This window comes from Diabrotica undecimpunctata, chromosome 6 (genome assembly GCF_040954645.1).
Source record: "Diabrotica undecimpunctata isolate CICGRU chromosome 6, icDiaUnde3, whole genome shotgun sequence".
Classification (NCBI taxonomy): Eukaryota; Metazoa; Arthropoda; class Insecta; order Coleoptera; family Chrysomelidae; genus Diabrotica; species Diabrotica undecimpunctata.
In genome coordinates, this window is record NC_092808.1 from 34,817,093 (window position 1) to 34,838,002 (window position 20,910).

The 20,910-nt window shown below is 33.2% G+C and overlaps 1 long non-coding RNA gene across 1 annotated transcript in view; it reads right to left on the reverse strand.

Annotated features, from left to right (window-relative positions):
* Nucleotides 1-20,910, reverse strand: part of LOC140443383 (uncharacterized) — a 249,051-nt gene that overhangs the window by 173,272 nt on the left and 54,869 nt on the right. The window contains exon 2 of the long non-coding RNA XR_011951201.1: nt 11,745-11,784. This is a non-coding gene — a long non-coding RNA (uncharacterized lncRNA). The remainder of the gene's footprint in view (nt 1-11,744; nt 11,785-20,910) is intronic.

Here is a 20,910-nt window from a genome sequence, read left to right on the forward strand (position 1 = left end):
AAATAGTCTCTAGTTTATCATGAGTCCAAATTAGAATTTAAAATTGACTTTGAAAGTAAACTTGTAGCAAATTTAGAAATTAATTAAAAATATCTTTCATTGTAGCATTGGCATAATATATGGTGAACTGAAAATTTGGGACCTGCGATGGAACTGGAGTTTTGTAGGTACAGAGAGTCTCGGTAAAAGTCTCTAAAATTACTGACCTTTTTTTTTGAGAAAATGAAATAAAAAATTAAGGTTTATGAAGCAGAAGGAGTTTTAGTAAAATATAATGAAAACCAGTTTGCCATCATTGTTGTAACAATTATTATGCAACGAGCATATAATCTTCCATTTGCAAAAGATGTTGTTTTTACAGATACCACAGCTTCTTGTGATGCATTAAACTATTCAGTTTCGTTTATGTTAACCTCTTGTGGATCAGAGGCAGTACCTTTGGCAGTTATTATTACCAAAGGTCAAACAATTGAAGATTATGCTGCAGCATACCAACTGCTCAAAGGATAGATCCAAATGCCATCGGTGGAATGAATTTTCCCAAATATTTATTACAGATATTACAGAAGGGAAGCGAAAAGAAAGGAAGATTGGTGCTTCGCTTATGGGGACGTATCAGCACATGGCCACCAAACCAACAATTTTAGTGAAATAACAGTAAGGCTTTTTAAAGACATAGTTTTACATAGAAACAAAGCATGTAATGATATAGCTTTAATAGATTTTAGCTGTACTGCCTTAGAAGAATATTATAGAAGACGGCTTCGAAATTTTGCAAACAGTAGAGATGCAGCTACAAAGTTTACTCTTTAAAAGCCAATTAAAAAGAATTAAATATTTACAACAGGAAGACATAATTAAATTATCTAAAAATGTGTACGAAGTTCCTATTAACCAAAATAATAGTGTGCTTTACAAAGTCGATAAAGCAACAGGATTTTTGCAACTGAGAAAATGAAAGTTTGGGTGATTTTTACAAGCATCAAGCTGCAATTGCAAACTTTTTAGTATTTATATTCTTGCAACGTTCCAGCTACTAATCCTGAACATCGATAAGACGTAGCTGAATGAGCTTTTGACGAAAAAGTTCAACCTTTCTCATTCTGTAGCGGGTTTCAGGATCCAGTAAAAGTATTACAGAATATTATAATAATAATAGCATTGATAACATTGTTGAAAATATTGTTAGAGAATATATTATTTTAAACAAAAATGAGACAGTGAATAACAAGAATTTTTTTTTTTTGCATATTTTATTAATACGCTACAAGATAAAAATGTTACATGTGGAACTGACTCATCCTCGTTAAAATTATTGCACGAAAGATTATCCCCTATTAAAACAACAAATTTGGAAAGTTTTTTAAATATGGCAGGAAGTTCCTCGGCAATGTGATTTGGATACAAGGCCAATATAACAGTGGATCCAACTTCAATCAGCCGAAGACGGTTGGGAGTTACTAGAGGGTCCAAGGGTTCACCTAAAGATGAACCTTCTAAAAAAGGGTTAAAAAGGAGTCACAATCTTTCATCCAACTTCACAGCAAATTAAGCAAATTCAACTTAACATGGCGAAGGACATTGAATTTCTCATAAATATTACATTTTAAACATTTAAATTTTTTTATAATTTATCTAAATATATGTTGTTTTATTTCCTATTGCATTGTTTTAGTTAACCTTTTTCCAGTCTTCCACTGTCCAGTTTTTGTATTATTGTGCCCATTCGAAACGTTTCTTTATTATAGCCGGAGTAAGTTTTGGCTTTCGAGCTAGTCTCCTAGCTACCAGTTTGTTTTCGACAAGTCTCCGACGAACTGTTCTTTCTGAAACACAAATTCCTTCTTCTCTTATCTCCTGGGAAAGCATTCGCAGTGGTTTCTTTCTGTTTACTTACTTTGGATCCAAACTGACTCCAGACGCAATTTTTTGTTTTATATTTCTTACAGAACTTCTTGATACTCCTACTATTACCATTGCTGCTATTTCATTTTGAGACATTTGTCCAGCTTTTAGGAGTCCAAATACCTGGCCTACTAGTTTTGGTGACAGATCAGCGTTTTTTCCCATCTAAAAATTTATAATTAATGCCTAATAATTAATTATACCAATAACTTCACTGCATATGTTTATAATCTAAAAAATAATAATAAAAAAGGATGAATCACTCACCCCTGCAATAAAATTTCAGGTCAGAACCGTTTAGAATTCAAATGTTCACAGACAGAATTTGAGGTTATAAAATACACACTAGTTGACAGGACGTAATGCTGTTTAGAAATGGTTGATAGGGCGGTGTTACCATCGTTAAAATAGTACAATAATGTTACCATACTATATTAAATGTTGCTATGCGTAAAAATAATAACATTCTTGTTGATAAAAACTATTAATTTTAATCAATTTTTAATACTAATTTTAATGCAAATTTTTTATAATTGGCCTAATAATTTGGCCAGGTACTGTACTTTAAAACATTTTTACAGAAGTCCTGGGCAAATCAGAAGATGGCATTATAGTAACGTAAAAACAATAGTAGATAAGCAGACGACTACCCACTGGCAATTAGTGCGCAGGGACTCCAAAGAATGACGGATAATGTTGAAGAAATAGGTTTCTACAACAAATTATACAGTAAAACTAAATTATAAGAAGACATAAATAATGATAATTAGTAAGAACAGCAAGAAAAACTCCCAAATTACAATAAACAATACACGGTAAGAAAGAGTGAGGAAAATATGCTACCTGTGCTGTCCCGAGGATACTCGGGATCATAGCTATGGATTAAAAACATATATTGAAAAAGACTATCTTACTTGGATTTATAAGAAAAACTAAGATTTCCTTGATTCTACGATTTATGATTTACAATAATTATTATTACCTTATAACATATGACTTTCGAAGTAAATCACGAGCATTTCTTGTTGGCTACAAATGATGTAATTTATTATTTAACTAAGCTGGATTTCTGTTTATAAGAATATAAGAATATGAAGACCTTGTCTGTCCAATTTTGTGTTACCTTTTATTATATTTTTACTTTTTTATATGGCAATTCTAAGATAGTTTATTGTGTGCATGAAATGCTATACGACAAATAAATACATACACAAAATACCCGAGCATAATACTTCTTACTTTACTAAATGAAAAAAAAAACTGTCAAGAACAATAGTTTATACTACAAACATATTTTCGCTTTTGTTTCGCCGAAGTATCCTAAGTTTTTATGTTTATATATGAATTTTTATATACTATAAAAACTTTGGTAACAATATATACAATCCGTATAATCCATCGGCGAGCGTTCTGAATTCGGGATCAGATTATCAAAAAATTTATTCATGCGATTTTTAGGGCGAAAATTCAGGTTAAGGTACCTGCAGGTATTACGTTACGGTCTATCGTGTATGCAAATATGTTTTTTTATAGCCTATCTATAAACATCTTTACATATATTTTCCATTTAGGTTATATGCCGAGCGGTTTTGTCGAAATTTTCATTTAGCTCTATCGTGTGGATTATGTTTTATGGTAAGACCTGTTTGTGAACGGTCGCCATTTTGTCTCCGAAGATTGTGAATGGTATATTGTTACTCTATAATAAATCTCGGCTTGCGACAATGATATATTAGTAAATATTATTTACAAAGAAGATTTCATAAAACTATTAAGTAATTATGGTGTTATTAAGAAATACCGACAAGAAATTAGGACAACAGCCTAGATCAATGGATACATGCATATGAGTAAAATATATCTCTAATATATATATATATATATATATATATATATATATATATATATATATATATATATATAAACATATACATATAGACATATTTTACTCATATGCATGTATCCATTGATCTAGCTTTTGTCCTAATTTCTTCTCGGTATTTCTATCGCCTAATTGTTCAATCACCTGTTCTATATGATTTTGTCAAATTGGTCTTTTCTGGATTAAGTATTCCAATTATGTCTATAAATATTGCGGGTATATCTAGAGATAAAAAAACTTTACTTGAGTTAATCTTCTGTGTCTATAGCTGCTTTGGTCTATTAATTTGAGTTTTTCTTCTATTATCGGTAAAATTATATTAAGGATTATGCGCAAAAATATTTTAAATAGCTGACAAAATAAAGATATTGGCTGGTAGCTTTTGTGGTCGTTGGAGTTTAAGCAAGGCAACAACTTACGCTTGTATCCAGACTTTAAATTTCTGTATAGTTTGAATACAGCTGTCTATCATCCGGAGAAGCCATTGTTAGTAGCACTTGGAGTTTTTCTTTGTTTCTTTGCGGGCAAAGATAGCACTTCCATATTTACCATGTGGTTTTCAGCGATCGGCTTAATACCAAAAACCCTAAGTTTGGCGAAATTTACTCATCTATGTGTTTCCTGCATTAGAAACACCTGATATTTGTATTTAGAGAATATGTCTAACAAGATAAAGATGCCTCTTAAAATAGAGGATATTTCTCCAAAAACCATATAACATCCCCTTAGATAATAAACTCACTTGTATTATCGTCATATGCCTACAGAACAGAAGATTTTTAGTGTCATTCAATGGTAAGAATAGCAGATGGAGAACGCAGAAGAACGGTCTCGCTTGGAGTAGCATAATGGCACCTACATTGTATTACATATACACAAACAATCATCCCATACCGGTTGATACTAGGACTTTCATATATGTAGACGTTACATCTATTGTTGCACAATCAAAAACTTTTGTTGCTGAAGTGGAGAAAAATCTAAAGTGTATAAAAATACACCACGAATCATTTTAAGCCAGACTTCGGAAAAACTCAGGTGTGCTCCTTCAATTTCCGTAACAGAGACGCTTTCACACAACTCAAAATTCAATAGTGGAACTTTGTATTTCCTATTAATACCTTGGAGATAGTTTATATCGCACGCTGTCATTTACAGAACATTGTAAAAAACTAAAAGGCAAACTGAGGACCAGAAATAATATTTTCCGCAAGCTGGTCAGCTAAAAATGGGGCGCACATCGTTCCTATGGGTGATATCAACACAGACTTGACATGTAGATTTAGTTATAAGTTTACGTTTACATTAAAAATCACAACCATACATAAGCTGTACCCTATCGTAGCTATCACCCTATCTAATATTCGAAAATAAGTAGCCAGACAACGAAAGAAACAAAGTCTAGATTCGCAAGATTCACTCCACGAATACCAGCCCATTATATGACGACTCAAATCGAGGAAAAACTGACCAAACCAACACATTTGTAAGAGATACCAGAAAATTTGTCATGCCAAAAAAAAGGAAGCTGATCCTTGCCAGCTGAATCCTCAAGAGGAACTTCCTTCTGGTAGTTATCTTCCTTATTCTGCCTGGAGGATTCTTGTCCGCACCGATAAGCTGTGAGAATGTGGGGAGGTACAAGATTTACCACACCTTCTTAGTTGTCATAGGCTAGAAAAAGCTTGCACAGAACACGATCTACTGCACGCAATTGACTTGGCAATTTAAACCGCTCTTTTCTGAAGGGACAAGATTTAATTATTTGAACTCAACATGTAGAGTATAGTCAGTAACCTATTGTTTATAAAGATCATTGCAAATTTGACATTAATTCTGCTTATATTGATTATTTATTACGCCTAAATAGGAGATAAAACATTCAGAAGTGTGCAATATTGGTGAAAGTGGTATATTCTTGTTAAGGTGGGTACACATATGCGAGCCAAACGGTATACATACCGTACGCGTACAGATCCTTGAAAAATATTCTACAACGTACTGATCGCATACTTATCTCGATCCATGGAAAGCGACAAACCAACAACGAACACACTTGTGCGAAATGATTCATTTTATTTATAATTTGGGTACTGATTTATGTTTCTGTTTTTGCTTGTTTAACAAAAATAAAAATATGTACAATAATCAGTTTACTGTTTTCTCACGTCTCTCTAGGAAGGAACACGTCATTCACACAATATCGATTTGATGAGACAATAAAAATGTTCGCTGCGTCTAGTAAGCGCCGTCCAAACTGAAAGACGAGCTTCCTTTGAAGTCGTGGAATAAACCGCAACAATTTGGTTCGCGACGAGTCACAATGAAACAGTACGCAAGCGGTTTTTTCTGCCGTACACATTAACGAATATAGCGTTCGCATACCGTATGCATACCGTTTGGCTCGTATATGTGTACCGACCTTTAGATAAATTCATTTGCCATGAACACTACTACCCATTTTAACACGAAAATTTCTGTTTTAGCAATCTTGACAAAGGGAAGGGTTACCTGCTGAAACGTTGGTTTCATGGCGCAATAAAATCTAGTTCCAAATATAATATTACGAATTGAACCTAAACCCAAGAAATACTAATTTTATATTAAATATAATATGGTTCAAGAAACTCCTTATATATATGAACTCGATTTCTGATACTTAGACAAGCTAGGGATAAAAAAGAGTGGGTGTATTGGCCGAAAAGTGCCACGCGAAAATGATACTTAATTGACAAGTCTGGTGTGGTCTTATTTCTGTCCTTACTACTTTCTCTCGCCAGGAAAGATTATTTTATAGAAAACCAACATCTCCGCATATCTTAGAAAGTAGGCTGGGTGACTCGAGAATAGAAACTAAATTCTTAGTTAAGAGGAAAAGTTTCTATTTAACAAATGAAAGATAATAAGAGCAGGGAACATATGGCGAACTATTTCGTTGTTAAAAAAAAAGAATGACCAATCGCTCGTTGCTTATTGGTTATTTTTAAGATTTCTAGCAAAGTATATATCATAGGTGGCGTGAAAGTAATTTTCTAGGTGGAATAATTTAAGGAAATTTTTAAACATGCTTCAAGATATATAAAAAAAATTATTTAGTACACATGTGTGTGTGTGTGTGTGTATGTGTGTAATAATTTATGTGAATTTCATTGATTTTTTTAATATAGTATTACTAAAACACTTTAGAATTGTTCAAATTTTCCGGTGAATTGCCATTTTCAATGAACACTTTATGATTACTAATTTACTTTACACATTATACCAACAGAACGTTGATTGAAAATCGCTACTGGCCGAAACGTTTGGACAGTACCAAAGGGATTTGTTAATCCCTTACAAATAAACCAAGAAAGTATTATTAAAAATGTAGAGCCAGAAAATAACACACATGATATAAATAAATAATTTGGTTGCTCTTGATATTTTTTTTATAAATTGATAAATAAATAAAGTAAAAACACACACACCTCAATCAATCTAAACACTAGTACTGCAGAAAAAGATTGGAATATGGAAGATATATTATTGAAGGCTTCCTATAAGGTACACCATTCAATATTCCTTGCCTCAAATTCTTTGTAGATGATTATGTATCTAAGAATCCTAAAAATAACGCAGATAGAATCAGATAGATACAGATAGACGCAGATAGATACAGATTTTTAAAATCAGTATAAAATAACAATTATTAGTAGAATGAAAAAAAAACAACATTCTCTCGTTCCTAGATATTATTGTCCAGCGTACACAAGACGAAGTAAAAATAAATCATAAATCATAGACACAATCACCTAAAACCAAATTCAACCAAAAAACAAGCCTGCGCCTTTCATCTAAAAAACAAGGAGGCAACAAGAAAATTCCAGATTTCGTGGAAGTGGACTCTCTTTGGCAGATTGAGCATAAGCCTGGACACAAAAACTAGTGCTATGGCTCTATGTTACTTCGCAGCGGAATATGATTGCCCAGTATGGTACGATCATGCCCCACCGATCAGATAGATACAGCTCTAAATAAAACTTGACGCATTATCGCGGTCTGTCTGAAACCGCCCAATCAATATGCGACCAAGTTGTCCTAATTGACTGGCAAGTCAATCGAACTCAAACTCGAAGTCAAACTCGAAAGAAAAAACATAAAGCATCCACCTCATATGCACATCTTCGCTATAGCTACAACCCGTCCACCAATGCCTTAAATCCAAGCAAAGTTTTATGCATACTTTTATGCATACTACCGAAGATATGACTGAGCCAGTCTTAAAGACTAGACTAAGTTTCGTAAAGATCAAAGTGACAACAGTAATAATTGGATGATGCCCTCCGAGAACCTCTCAGCTAGACACAAAGAAGGATGGGCGACATAGAAAGCGTTCAATAGACTTATTATAAATTATCGCCTTATTATCAAAATGTCCCTGAGAAAATGCTTGAAAACGACAACTCCAAGCTTTTCTGAGATCGCACTGTGCTCACAGACCAACCAGTGGCACATAATAGACCAGATCTCAAACTAATTAATAAATTTACTAGACAGACAACACTAATAGATGTGGTAATACCGAACAATAATAATCTGCGTGTTAAATACAACAAAAGAATTTCCAAGTACAGAGATCTTTAAATACAAATAAGGAGACAATGGAAAATGGAAAGTACTCAGACGATACCTATTATACTTTCCACTTCTGGAGAACCTTCAAGAAAACATAAAAAAGCTGGGTCTGAATAAACATCTCTATAAGACCACGTAGAAATCTGTACTACTCTCGACGTCGAGATGTGTACGAAAATGTTTGGAAGATACTCCAGCATACAAGGTCACCTACGGCGAGGTAATACGGAAACTAGCCAAAAAAAACCGAATCCTTTTGATATCGTAGGTATCTGGAATGAGTGAATTTTCTCCCTGAGAGCCATATGACTAAATCAGAAACGACATGACATGACAAGAGATAGCTAAAAAACTGTTATTCCTCAAAACCATCTCTCTTAATATAAAGACGTCTGTCTTGACAATACACTTTAGAATGACAATAGACTAACGCACTAACATAACAAACAACACTAATTTGATGTGGCGATAACTAACGACAATAGTCTGCATAGTGAATACAAGAAGAGTATCGCCAAAACAGGGAATCAAATTAAGAAGATAATGGAAAGTACCCAGACCTACCATCCTCTCTACTACTCAATATATAAACGCAATTTAACATAACGCAGTTCTTATCCCAGGCTTCTGAGATAAGAACCACGTGGCTTATATATATAATAATAATTGCACCGTGCATTTCTTAACATATTTCTATATTAATCTGGAATGTAGATCCAATATACATATAACATTTCAACATCAATGCACGTCAGCTTTTCGAACAGTACGTCAGCTGCCAAATAAAATTTTTAGAGCATATCTTTTTTTCCTACTAAATTTTAAATCTTTATTCAATATCATATTTTTACTGGTCCAGTATTTATTCTAATTTACTTAAACTATTTTCAACTAACAACATATCACCAATAAACATCGAACATCAAGAAATGCCTCCTTGGAACACCCCTGTTAGCATTTACATATAATTTTTAAACATATCTTTTCTTCAAAGCTTTTTGTAGTGCCCTGGAATACATTTTACTTTTAATGAAAACATAAGTTTTTCCAGCAGTGATTTTCTTTACTGCTAGGTTTCCATGGTTTAAAGTTACTCAAAATTTTAATTGGTTTTATATTTCACTACCTCTGGGAGTTTTAATTATTAGTTTACGATTTGGAAAAAACTACATGACTATAAAACAGCTGCAGAATAGTATATTGGTATTTTATTTAAAAAAACTCCCTTTCAATATAACAATGAAGCGGGAATATAATTATTAACCGAGTATTATTAAATGTAGACACAGTTTGTGTTTTGCTGAACTAAAATTCAATTATAAGATAAGCTTTACAGTTTTCTAATACGAAGTATATGATTTTTATAATCTATTATAACAAAGTCCGGTTCTGAACTTTAGGCTTTCTGAACATCGATGTCTCTAGTTCACGAGAATATACTCCGGTCACTAAGACATTTAAAATAACAAAAATTCCCAGAAATTCAAATATTGGTGGAGAGCTGTGGTTTACCAGTACAAATAAAGTGTGTATGTGTGCTACAGAAGTTATTCGGGGCCAAAGGTCAAAATTTGACGTTTTTCGATTTTTCTCGAAAACGGTAAGTTTTATCAAAAAAAAACCTCCAACCAAAGTTGTAGATCTTAAAATTCTGTACAAAAATGTTACCATTCCTGAGATATCGCGATTCCAATAGACACATACATGATATGTACACATTTCCACGCCACCTGTGAGGTGATGTATTCGGCGCGTCTTTTTTACCGTAGTTTCCCTGTAGGTCTACTCCACTAACTGTCATGACCATTTTAGGATAATTTAAGGGGACAATACTCTTTAAGTTCTAGATATTACCTTATTATTGATATTGATTATTGATATTGCTATTGACCATTTGGTTTCTATTGTTTTGATTTCTCTAGAATTTTTTAATCAGATTCATACTCTTGAAAATTTACTTCAACAATCATTTCTTCTTCGATTTCTTCTTCTTACAGGTAGGAGTAAAGTTTTAATCGGTTCCAGAGTATTATCTATCCAAGCCAAGTGCCAAGGTATTATCTATCCATTGCCTAGCCAAGTTTGAACTTGATAGTATACTTGATATAAGTGTTGAAGGGCAGATGCCAATGTTGAAGGAAGACATGATAGTTGTACTTGTTTCTTGTTTCGCGTATTTTTTACAAAAGTTAAGTATCGGTATTTAACAATGCAAGTAATTTTTTATAGCTCCGTAAACCGCAAGAAGAAAGCGAATTCCTTCCGTAATTATTATTTGAGATGTGGAATCAATTTCTGAAAATACTTTAGCGCAGTCAGTCAAATCTTATTTTTTTTTAATAATTTAAGTACTGACGTTTTGCCCTTTCTGTACATTGCTGAAGAGGTGTCGCAGCCGGTTATCGCATGTAAAAATAAAATATAGTTCTGGCATTTGGGATAAGCAGATAAACTTTTTGGAGAATATATTTCTCTTCGCTGTTGAGCCTTTCCAAGTTTCAGAAAATAAACAATTTTATCCATTAGAGTCCTTGCCGTAAGTAGTACTAAAAAATCAACATTTTCAACAATTATCATCAACATAAATTTATCAAAAATAATCTCGGAACCCGATGATGTTTTTGTAGTTCGACGACGTTGTTCTGCAGCTTTAATATTCTTTGTCGTGTCACTGTAGCCGTCAAATACTACCGTCACTGTAAGCCCATAATGTCTGCGTAGATACTGAACATATTTATCAAAAATAACACTAAAGGTTTCTTCTCGATCCCACACAACGTGATGTAGTAGGTATCCTTCATCAATAATGTAAATAGCGTTTGTATGATCAACGTCAGTATTGACTATTAAATACGATTAAATCACCTCTCAGGAATGGTAAGACTTAGGAAAAAAATTATAATAACCATTTTTGTAGAGAATTTTAAGATCTACAATTTTGGTTTGAGGTTTTTTTTATAAAACTTATTGTTTTCGAGAAAAATCAAAAAAACCTCAAGTTTTGACCTTATAACCCATGTTTGACCTCGAACAACTTTTGTAGCACACATACGATCGATGGGGATTTTTAAAACTTTATTTGTACTGGTAAACTCCAGCTTTCCACCAATATTTGACTTCAGGAATTTTTGTTATTTTACCAGTATTTTTGTCTAAATTGGCCGGATTAATAGTCGAGTTTAAAAAACTAAGTAAGACCGTTTATTTGTAATGAAGAGATGGTTATTAAGATATAATTCTAAGATCGTAACATTTCTTTAACATTTAAATAAAAATATATAAATAATTCGAACTGGTATGTCAGTTTAATTTTCTTTATACTATACTTTAAAATAAAACTTACACTTTAATCAACAAGGCGTTTCCAAAAAAGCGGTACGTACCTGAAACAAAGAAAAAAAATTTCATTATTAATAACTTTTACTAAACTGATCAAAGCAATAATTAACAGGAAAAAGTAGATATATTCCAAATCCGTTTATAGATGCGTCAGATAGTTATTTTATATCTTAGAAACTAAAAATAATTACCCCAGTCAAACAAGAAAAAAACCTGAAAAAATCTTACACATATAAATATATTTCTAGGGTTCTAAAACTCATTTTGCTTTATTTTTTAAACAATCTTAAAAAGCAAAAAATGATTTTTTCTTATAAAACGTTATAGATTCTAAAGAAATATTAAAATACAGATAAACTTCTTTAAAATAACTTTATTTAAAGTCGTTTACAATACTATAACAGACTGACAACAACTTTAAACTTCAAAATCTCAATTACAACTCTTAACAACATCTCTTAACAACTCTTAGCAACATCTATATATATATATATATATATATATATATATATATATATATATATATATATATATACATATATATTTTTTTTTTTTTTTGACCTTCCAAATTTTACTAGACATGTCAAGAATTTTCAATGACATTTCAATGACTCGAAAATTCTAGACTTCTTCATTACTTCTTCTATTTCTTTTATATGAAATAAACTTGACGTAATTGTCCTATCACTGCCTCCTCTTTTATTGATAGTCGCCGCGAATTACTGGATTATCAGGGATCGATTTAAGCCAACAGGGTGGATCAGTTCCATGGTACGGAGCTTGTCTCTTGACAAGAACTACCTTGGGTTTACTTCTTGCTGAAAACTGGATGCGGTCGTTTATTTTCTGCAGGACGGTGTACGGGCCTTCCCAGTTGCGTTGAAGTTTTGGACAAAGTCCTTTCTTACGTGTGGAATTGTATAACAATACTGTCACCTCGTTTAAAAGTTGTACCAGTAGCATGCATATCGAGCCTGGCATTGGCTTTACCACTTTGAAGCTTCAAACTTTCACGAGCAAATTCGTAGACTTTTTCCAATCTTCTACATCTCGGTGATAATTGATTCAGTAAAATCTGTCTCGAACTCTGGCCAGTGTTCTTTTGACTTCAAAATGTCCTCCAGAAAGTCTGCTAAAGAGTTCTTGCAACACACCTGTAATGTGTGATTTTGAACCACACCACACCACTTGTTGAACTGACGTACTTCATCGAAACTTTCCCACTTTCGATATAACAAAACATTGAAAAGATACAGAGATTCCCATTGAGCCCCGTATAGTTCTACTGTAGTTGGTTATTTCCTATCAATAGGTCTTACTCCATTTTTAGACCATTCTCGTATAATTTTTCTCGAGGAACAACAAGGATTCAGATTCGGAAGATCCTACGTAGACGCTGTATTTGTACTAAGTCAAATCACAGAAAAGGTCATCGAGTAGAATAAACCAGCATATCTACGTTTTATAGACCTGACAAAGGCTATCGATCGCATCCGAGATGTGTAAGTCGAAGACGTCTTACACCTACTGTATAAAAGAAACATATCAATCAATATTATACAAACCACCGAAAACATCTACTTACATAATCGAATACAGGCAAAGATAAATGGAAAACTAACACAGTGTATACCAGTACAAATCGGAGTCAGACAGTGTGACTCGTTAAGCCTACTTCTCTTTAATACAAGAATAGACGAAATAGTACAATCAGTACGTAAAGGTTATTATTACAGAATGGGGAACAAAGAAATCCAAATATTATATTATGCAGACGACGCCGCATTAATCACCGAGACAGAAGACGAGCTCCAAATATTAACACATTTCTTCAATACAACAGCCAAGAAAGACAATATGATAATATCAGCAGAAAAAACCAAATGTATGACAACATCTAAATACCCACTACGATGTAAAATCGAAATTGATGTAAAAATAATAAAGCAGAAGGCAAGGTTTAGATATCTGGGAATAGAATAACTAGTTACAAAGATATTGAAAAAAAAGTACAACAACAAAGCTTAAAAGAACATAAAGCGGTGGGATCTCTTAATGGCACAATCTGGAAGAACAAATACCTAAGACAAGACACAAAAACAAGAATCTAAAAAGCAGCAATTAGACCCATATTAACATATACGGCAGAGACAAGACCTGATACATCTAAAACGAGACGACTACTAGAAACAACAAAGATGAAAATACTCCGACAAATATCAGGGAAAAGTCTGTTGGATTGGGAGAGAAGCGAAAACATAAGAAGAAGAGCATGCAATATAGAAGACATAAATGGATGGGTGACAAAACAGAAACAGGAGTGGAACGAACACATTAGTAGGGTGGCAGAGGATAGGACAGTATGAATAGCACGAGATAAGTCGTCAAATGGACGAAGAAGTATTGGCAGACCAAGAAAAAGATGGTGCGATAATTTAAATAATTAGGCTAATATTGAAGAAGAAACATACAAAGCCTACATACAAAAAAGAAGAAGACTTTTATATTGATTACATAATCACTTTCATTCATAACATGTTTTCTCACATACAATATTAAGTTATCTTTGTTATGTTCTTAACGTACTTTATAAATATTGGTGTTATTTTACTTTTGAGTCGATTTTTTTGCTTATATATATATATATATATATATATATATATATATATATATATATATATATATATATATATATATATGTAAAGATAAATAGTAAAGAATTTCATAGTTTGTAACTTTTAAGCTAACATCTTTTAAAGTTTAAGAAATAACTACTGGCAAGTTAATAGAAATAAGACAAGATAAATACTTTCACGAAGTTAGCTTTTAAAGGATCGTGATTAATTATTATTACATAGTTTTGCCTTACAGTACTAAAGTAATTTATTTCTGATATACAAAGTTTTAAAGTAGGTTAATTTATAATTAATAGTAATAGAATTGTGTGGAAATCTTTCGAAAGATTTGATACAATTTATTATTAAACACTACAAGAGATTTATAATTTTATCATTATTTTATTCATCACAAATCAGTTAATGGAAATATAAGTATAAAATACATCAAAATACACTCAGCTCGATTAGAGAACATACTAAACATACAATAAGAACCACTAATAAAGTCACTAGTCTCCAGATTTAGCCATACGGCTCAAACTCTCTCTAAGAGGAAACTTCATCCCAGATACCTACGGTATCAAAAGAATTAGGCTCTTGTGGGACACTTTTCGTGTTATCGAGTCCTAGGTGACTTGGTACGTCAAAGTATCTCCCAAAAATTGTCTTACGCATCTAGATGTTGAGAGCAGTACTGTTTTTTTTGCATGGTCTTATAGAGATGTTCATTAAAACCCAGCTGTTCTATGATCTTTAAGAGACTCTTCGGAATAACTCCGTAGTAGAGAGAATAATAGGTATCATATAGTGGGTGATCGACGTGCGAGCCATAATACCGCGGTTTTAAGAACGACGGTTTTACTCGCAGCTCGTTGGTGCTGATCGACTAGCGAGCAAAACGGTCATTGTCAACCGTCCACAGCTAACATGTCGTGTTCAACTGAAAGTGAAGTTTTATGTTACCTCGCTATAGCATACTACGAAATTACAAAAAAAAGTGGAGACACCCTACACGTTGGGCATTTAAAAGTTTGACATATGCGGTAAGTCGAGTTGTTTTGTTTTTGTATTCTGGCGAAGTACATTTCCATAAACAAACACAGTCTCGTAAACAATATATAAATTCTAATAAAAAGTCGTGGCTGAGAGTTCGCATATCCATGATTAAAAACTGATCTTTTCATTTGAAAACTACCGGTTTTGCTCGCCAGTAGTGATACACGCGCGGTTTTAAATGACGAGCCAAGTAAAAAATAAAACAAACTGACGAGCCAGAAGCCAGGCTCGTCGGTATATAAAACTGCGGTATTGAAGTGATACACTGGCGAGCTTTACCGACGAGCCACAAAACAGCGGTTTTACTCGCCTGTGGATCAGGGCCTTATGAGTACTTTCCATTCCCCATTGTCTGCTTATTTGTATTTCCAGATCTCTGTACTTGTAGATTTTTTCGTTGTATTTAACACGCAGGTTGGTATTGTTAGGTATCTCCACATCTATTAGTGTTGTCTATCTCGTAAGTTTATTAACTAGTATGAGATCCGATCTATTATGTGCCACTAATTGGTTTCTGAACACAGTGCGGTCCCAGTAAAGTTTATAGTTGTCGTTTTCAAGCATTTTGTCAGGTATGGCGTTTTTTGTAATTAGTTCCGACAAACGCCAGGCAGCCCTGCGTAAGATGTTAGATGATTTCTTGAGCTTAACATCCATATCGACATATGTCGTTTTGGACCTAGGGTCTTTGACCATATATTTCATTAATTTTTTGTTGGAATAACCTGATCCTGAATGGCAAGTAAAAAACACTCTATCTCAGGAAACCCCTTTCTTAATGTCAACTAATAGTTCGACGTTGTATTGTCGATATATTATTGCGCATGGTTTATGCGCATTTCTTGTTCCTTCAGTTTGAGCGATGTTGTGTCATCTACTGCGCAAATTGCTCGATGTAAAGTAGATGTCTTAGCCTGCGTCCGAAAATAGGTTATTAAATCAGCAACCTGTTTATCCATTTGCTCACTTTTGTCCATAAGTCCTCTTTCCCGTTGATACCGCGGTAATGTTGTTCTCACTACTACACTGCGTGGATGGTGTTTTTGCGCCTTTGTGAGAAGTGTTCTTACTTTCCGCTAATCACTTTCTATATCTGTTTTTGACCACTTCATAATACCAAATGAGTAACAACGCGGAACAGGCGTACGAATTTAATGCCTTAAACAGATTTTAACTATTAAGATATGACCGATTTAGCTGTCTTACTCTTCACATAAAACCAAAGTTAGTTCGGTCTTCATTTGTTTATGGTTAATTTTCCAAGCTTGCGTTATTCCAAAATATTTGTGTATATCATTTTCACCCATTGCCTTGATGTTTTGGCCATCTTGCATATCGAAACCTCCGGGCTGAATCTTTTCTCTGACTATATTTAGAATACGGCACTTGTCTAGTCCAAAGTGCATACTGATATTATTTGAGAATATTTCCACAGTTTTCAGCATCTAATCCAGGTGGTTTAGACTAGAAGTCATTAATTTCAAATCATCCATATACAGCAGATGATTAAGCTTCGCCACAACAGTGTTGTTATTTTTTATGATAAAACCTGAGTCAGTGAAGTTCAGTAGCTGAGATAGTGGGTTCATCGCTAAACAGCACCAAAGTGGACTTAACGCATCCCCCTGAAAAAGAACCCGGTTAATTGGGATACCTTCAGTTTCGATGTTGTTTTCACCGGGTATAAGAGGATGAATTTTAGTCTTCTACTCCGTCACTATATGCTTTAAAAAGGTCACTATACTATCATCGTCTTTATATATTTTCAATATATCTATAAGCCATTCATGCGGTACTGAATCAAAGGTCTTCTTGTAGTCTATGAAGGCAGTAAATGGGTTCCTTTTTTGGTGTACGCCTGATTAGAAATGACTGAGTCGATTATAAGTTGTTCTTTGCAGCCCATGGGACCGTTAGCGCATCCTTTCTATTGAGGCACTATGCTATTGTTTAGAGCACAGTGTTGGTAGATACGCTTGGCTACACAGGATGTAACAAATTTGTACAAAATTAAAAGACAAGTAATTGGGCGGTATTTGGCTGGATCTTGAGTGTTAGTTTAATCCTTCCCCATTGTCTCCATATTTGAATTTCCAGATTTTTGAACTTGAAGATCTAATCGTTATATTTAACACGTCGATTATTGTTGTTAGGTATCGCTACATCAATGAGTGTGCTTTATATAGTTACTTTATTAACTATTATAAGATCTAGTCTATTCTGACACCCCCGATTAGTCTTTGACTACAATGTACTCCCTGCATAGTTTATAGTTGTCATTTAGAAGCATACTATTAGTGACGTATTGATAATGTAGGAGATGGTTGGTTTGTATAAGTACCAGTTTGTTAACTATCTCTTGATGAAGGATCTTTCCTGCTGAGCCGTAGTCATGTTCCTTATATTCAGTTGCACCAAATGCCTGGCAGCACCGGGTAAGATGGATGAATAGTTGGATGGAGTTCATACAATTTTATTTTAATATGTTTTTATTTAAAATTATTTTAATAATTTATTAAATAACTAAATATAATAAACACTTTCCACTGATTGTTGAATTCGAAATTATTGCGGTGCAAATATATTTTGTAGTTGCCAATCAATTTCATTCATTTTATATATATATATATATATATATATATATATATATATATATATATATATATATATATATATATATATATAATCAATGTTGTCAGTACCTTAAACAGTGTGTTAGGCTCTCATTATTATCTAAACAAAATTAAAACTTTAAAAATACTATTAAAACAAGAAACGGAGCAGAAAGATCCAAAATTTCATAAAAAGATAAAAACTTCAAGAATTACTAAGAAAGTAAAGTTATGATATTTTTTTTATAAAGTACGTGTTAAGAAAGAGCATGTCACTTAACGAGCAAAAAAGATATAAAAACAAATTTGTCAGATTGGCATAAGATATAATATTTAGGGGAGAATGAGCCAACTTGAGACGCGTGGACCATGATAGAGTCGCAACAATTTTCAAATTACGCGCTAAAAATGTTCTTCGATCTACAGAGTATTCGCCGTTAACGGTCAGTCGTTCTCTTGTTGTTTAGGTACGTACACGCATCCCGACAGTTTTTTTACACGTGTTGTTTGTTTTCAAAAGAATTTTTTTATACTAAATACTTTAAGTAGTTATAAAATATTCCAGATGTGATATTTTTAAAATGTTATTGTTTTAATTGACCAAGAAGACCTTCTATTATCTACTGCTGTAATTTTCTGTTTTGATTTTGCACGTTGTTTTACAATATTAACGACTGCTGTTTATAATGTATTAAGAGCCTCCTTGAGAAAAATGTTTTGGGCCACCATGGGACATATCTCAAGGTGGCCCACAATGTTGTAACTTAATCTGCAATTATGATCTTTTGTTATCTTTGTCTTGCGGCCGCAAAACAAAAGTCTAACAAATTGTTCAGAGGCTAAAGTGCTGTAGATAATAAAACGTAACTTTAGCCTTAGAATAGAAGCCGAGAGAAATAGCATTAAACATCAAACATTAGCACGATACTGAAGAAATCTAAAGAAGCTCCCAACGACGTGTTAATGTATAAACCCCACTACGATACTCGAAGGGTATTCAATAATAAACAAGAAATATTGATTAAAAATTACGTAACACAATGTGTTACGGAAAGTCTACAAAAGACGTGAGGCACCTGGCTTACGAACTCTGTCTGTATAACAAAATTCATATGCCTCAGAAATGGAAAGAAATGAGTTCTGTTGGACTTGACTGGCTTCATGATTTCAGAAAGAGACATCCCGAACTCCGCCAATCGGAACGTTGCAACTTATTCAGGGCTACATTATTTAATCGATATAATTTGTATACATTTTTTCGAAGTTTAGAGGAAGTTTTGAAGCGTTTTAATGGATTTTCTACAGGCGCACGCATTTTCAATTTAGATGAAGTATCGAAGACAACTGTACAAAAATCATCAAAGATTCTTGCACCAACGGAAGTAAAATAGGCCAATAAAATTACAATCGGCGAACGGGGTATATTGGTTACATCTATCTATCTATACAAGGATTTTTACAGCTGTCGCCGCCTTCCTTCTTTCAGCCAACGTCTCCAGTCCTTTCTGTTCTGCCATTCTCCATCTCTAAGGTCTCGTCTTTCCATAGCCTCGTCCACTTCATCCCTCCATGATCTTCGGGGTCTACCTCTTTTCCTCCTTCCTATTGGAGGAACAATTAGTATTGGTTACAATGTGTTGCATTATAAGTTCAACAGGTTTGTAAATTTTACAAAAGTATGACTTGATACAATCATTGTATCAAGTCATACTTCTCCATTGAGATACTAAATTTACACATTGAAGCCACTGGATGTAGCTGTTTATGCTTTATTTAAAACATACTATAACAGTGCTATGGACTCATAGGGTAAAGAGAAATCCAGAAAAGCCAATAAGAATTTTTCAAAGCGAGGAATGCGTTTGTTAAATCTATAATCCCCAGTAACATAAAGGCAGATTTTAAAACATGCAGAATAGTGCCCTTTAATCAATACGTCTACGATGAGAGTGATTTTTTGATTCCTAACGTTACCAATAGGAATGAAATATTAGAGGTGAGTGATACAAATCGTAAATAATGTCAGCCTAGCAGCAGCAAAAATTTGACAAATAACGAGCCTGGTTTTCATCTCTATGAAGCAGAAAAGGCCAAAGCCAAATTGTAACAGATCATGAGAAGAAAAGAAAGGAAGCAATTGCTCTATCTAAAAGCCCTAAGAGAAAATTAACAGAGAGTACTTCAGTTGTTGAGTATCAGGAACTTTATTATAGTGTGACACTGATACTAATTCATTTGTGTCTGATTCCTCAGATGCCGAATCATTCACACATTTTGAGTTTGGTCGTTATCAGGATTTGCCTAAGATTAATTCTTATGTGCTAGTGGAAGTTCGTGATTAAAAATCACGAATCACGTCATTAAAAAAACGGGTGTGGCAGTCCAGTGGGACTACCGGTAGAAGTTATACTTCTATACACGCGTTCGCCGTTAAAAATTTATATAGGAGTCAATCTGCACAATCATTACATATGTAATGCTATAGGTAAGAGAGCAGAAAGAGAAAAAGAATTAGTTATATAGGTATATAGTGCATCGTTTGCTGTATATAAACATTTAACCTGTAATAGGAGTATAGTAAATGAAGGATTGTATCAATATTTTAATGAAAATATATATTTTTATTTTTATATATGTATAAAAGTATTTGAATGCAAAAAAAAATTTTACACATACTCTGCAGTAAAATTCATTGTTTATTTTGTTATTAATATAAAAATTAAAAATACAATAAATACACTGCAACATAATTCAATATAATAATACAATATAAATTAAAATGTAATATTCATAAGATTTTAAAACTGCCAATATACATAACTTACTTTACGAAGATAAAAATAAAAAACCAACAACTGGGATTATCTTGTAAATTTTCATTTTA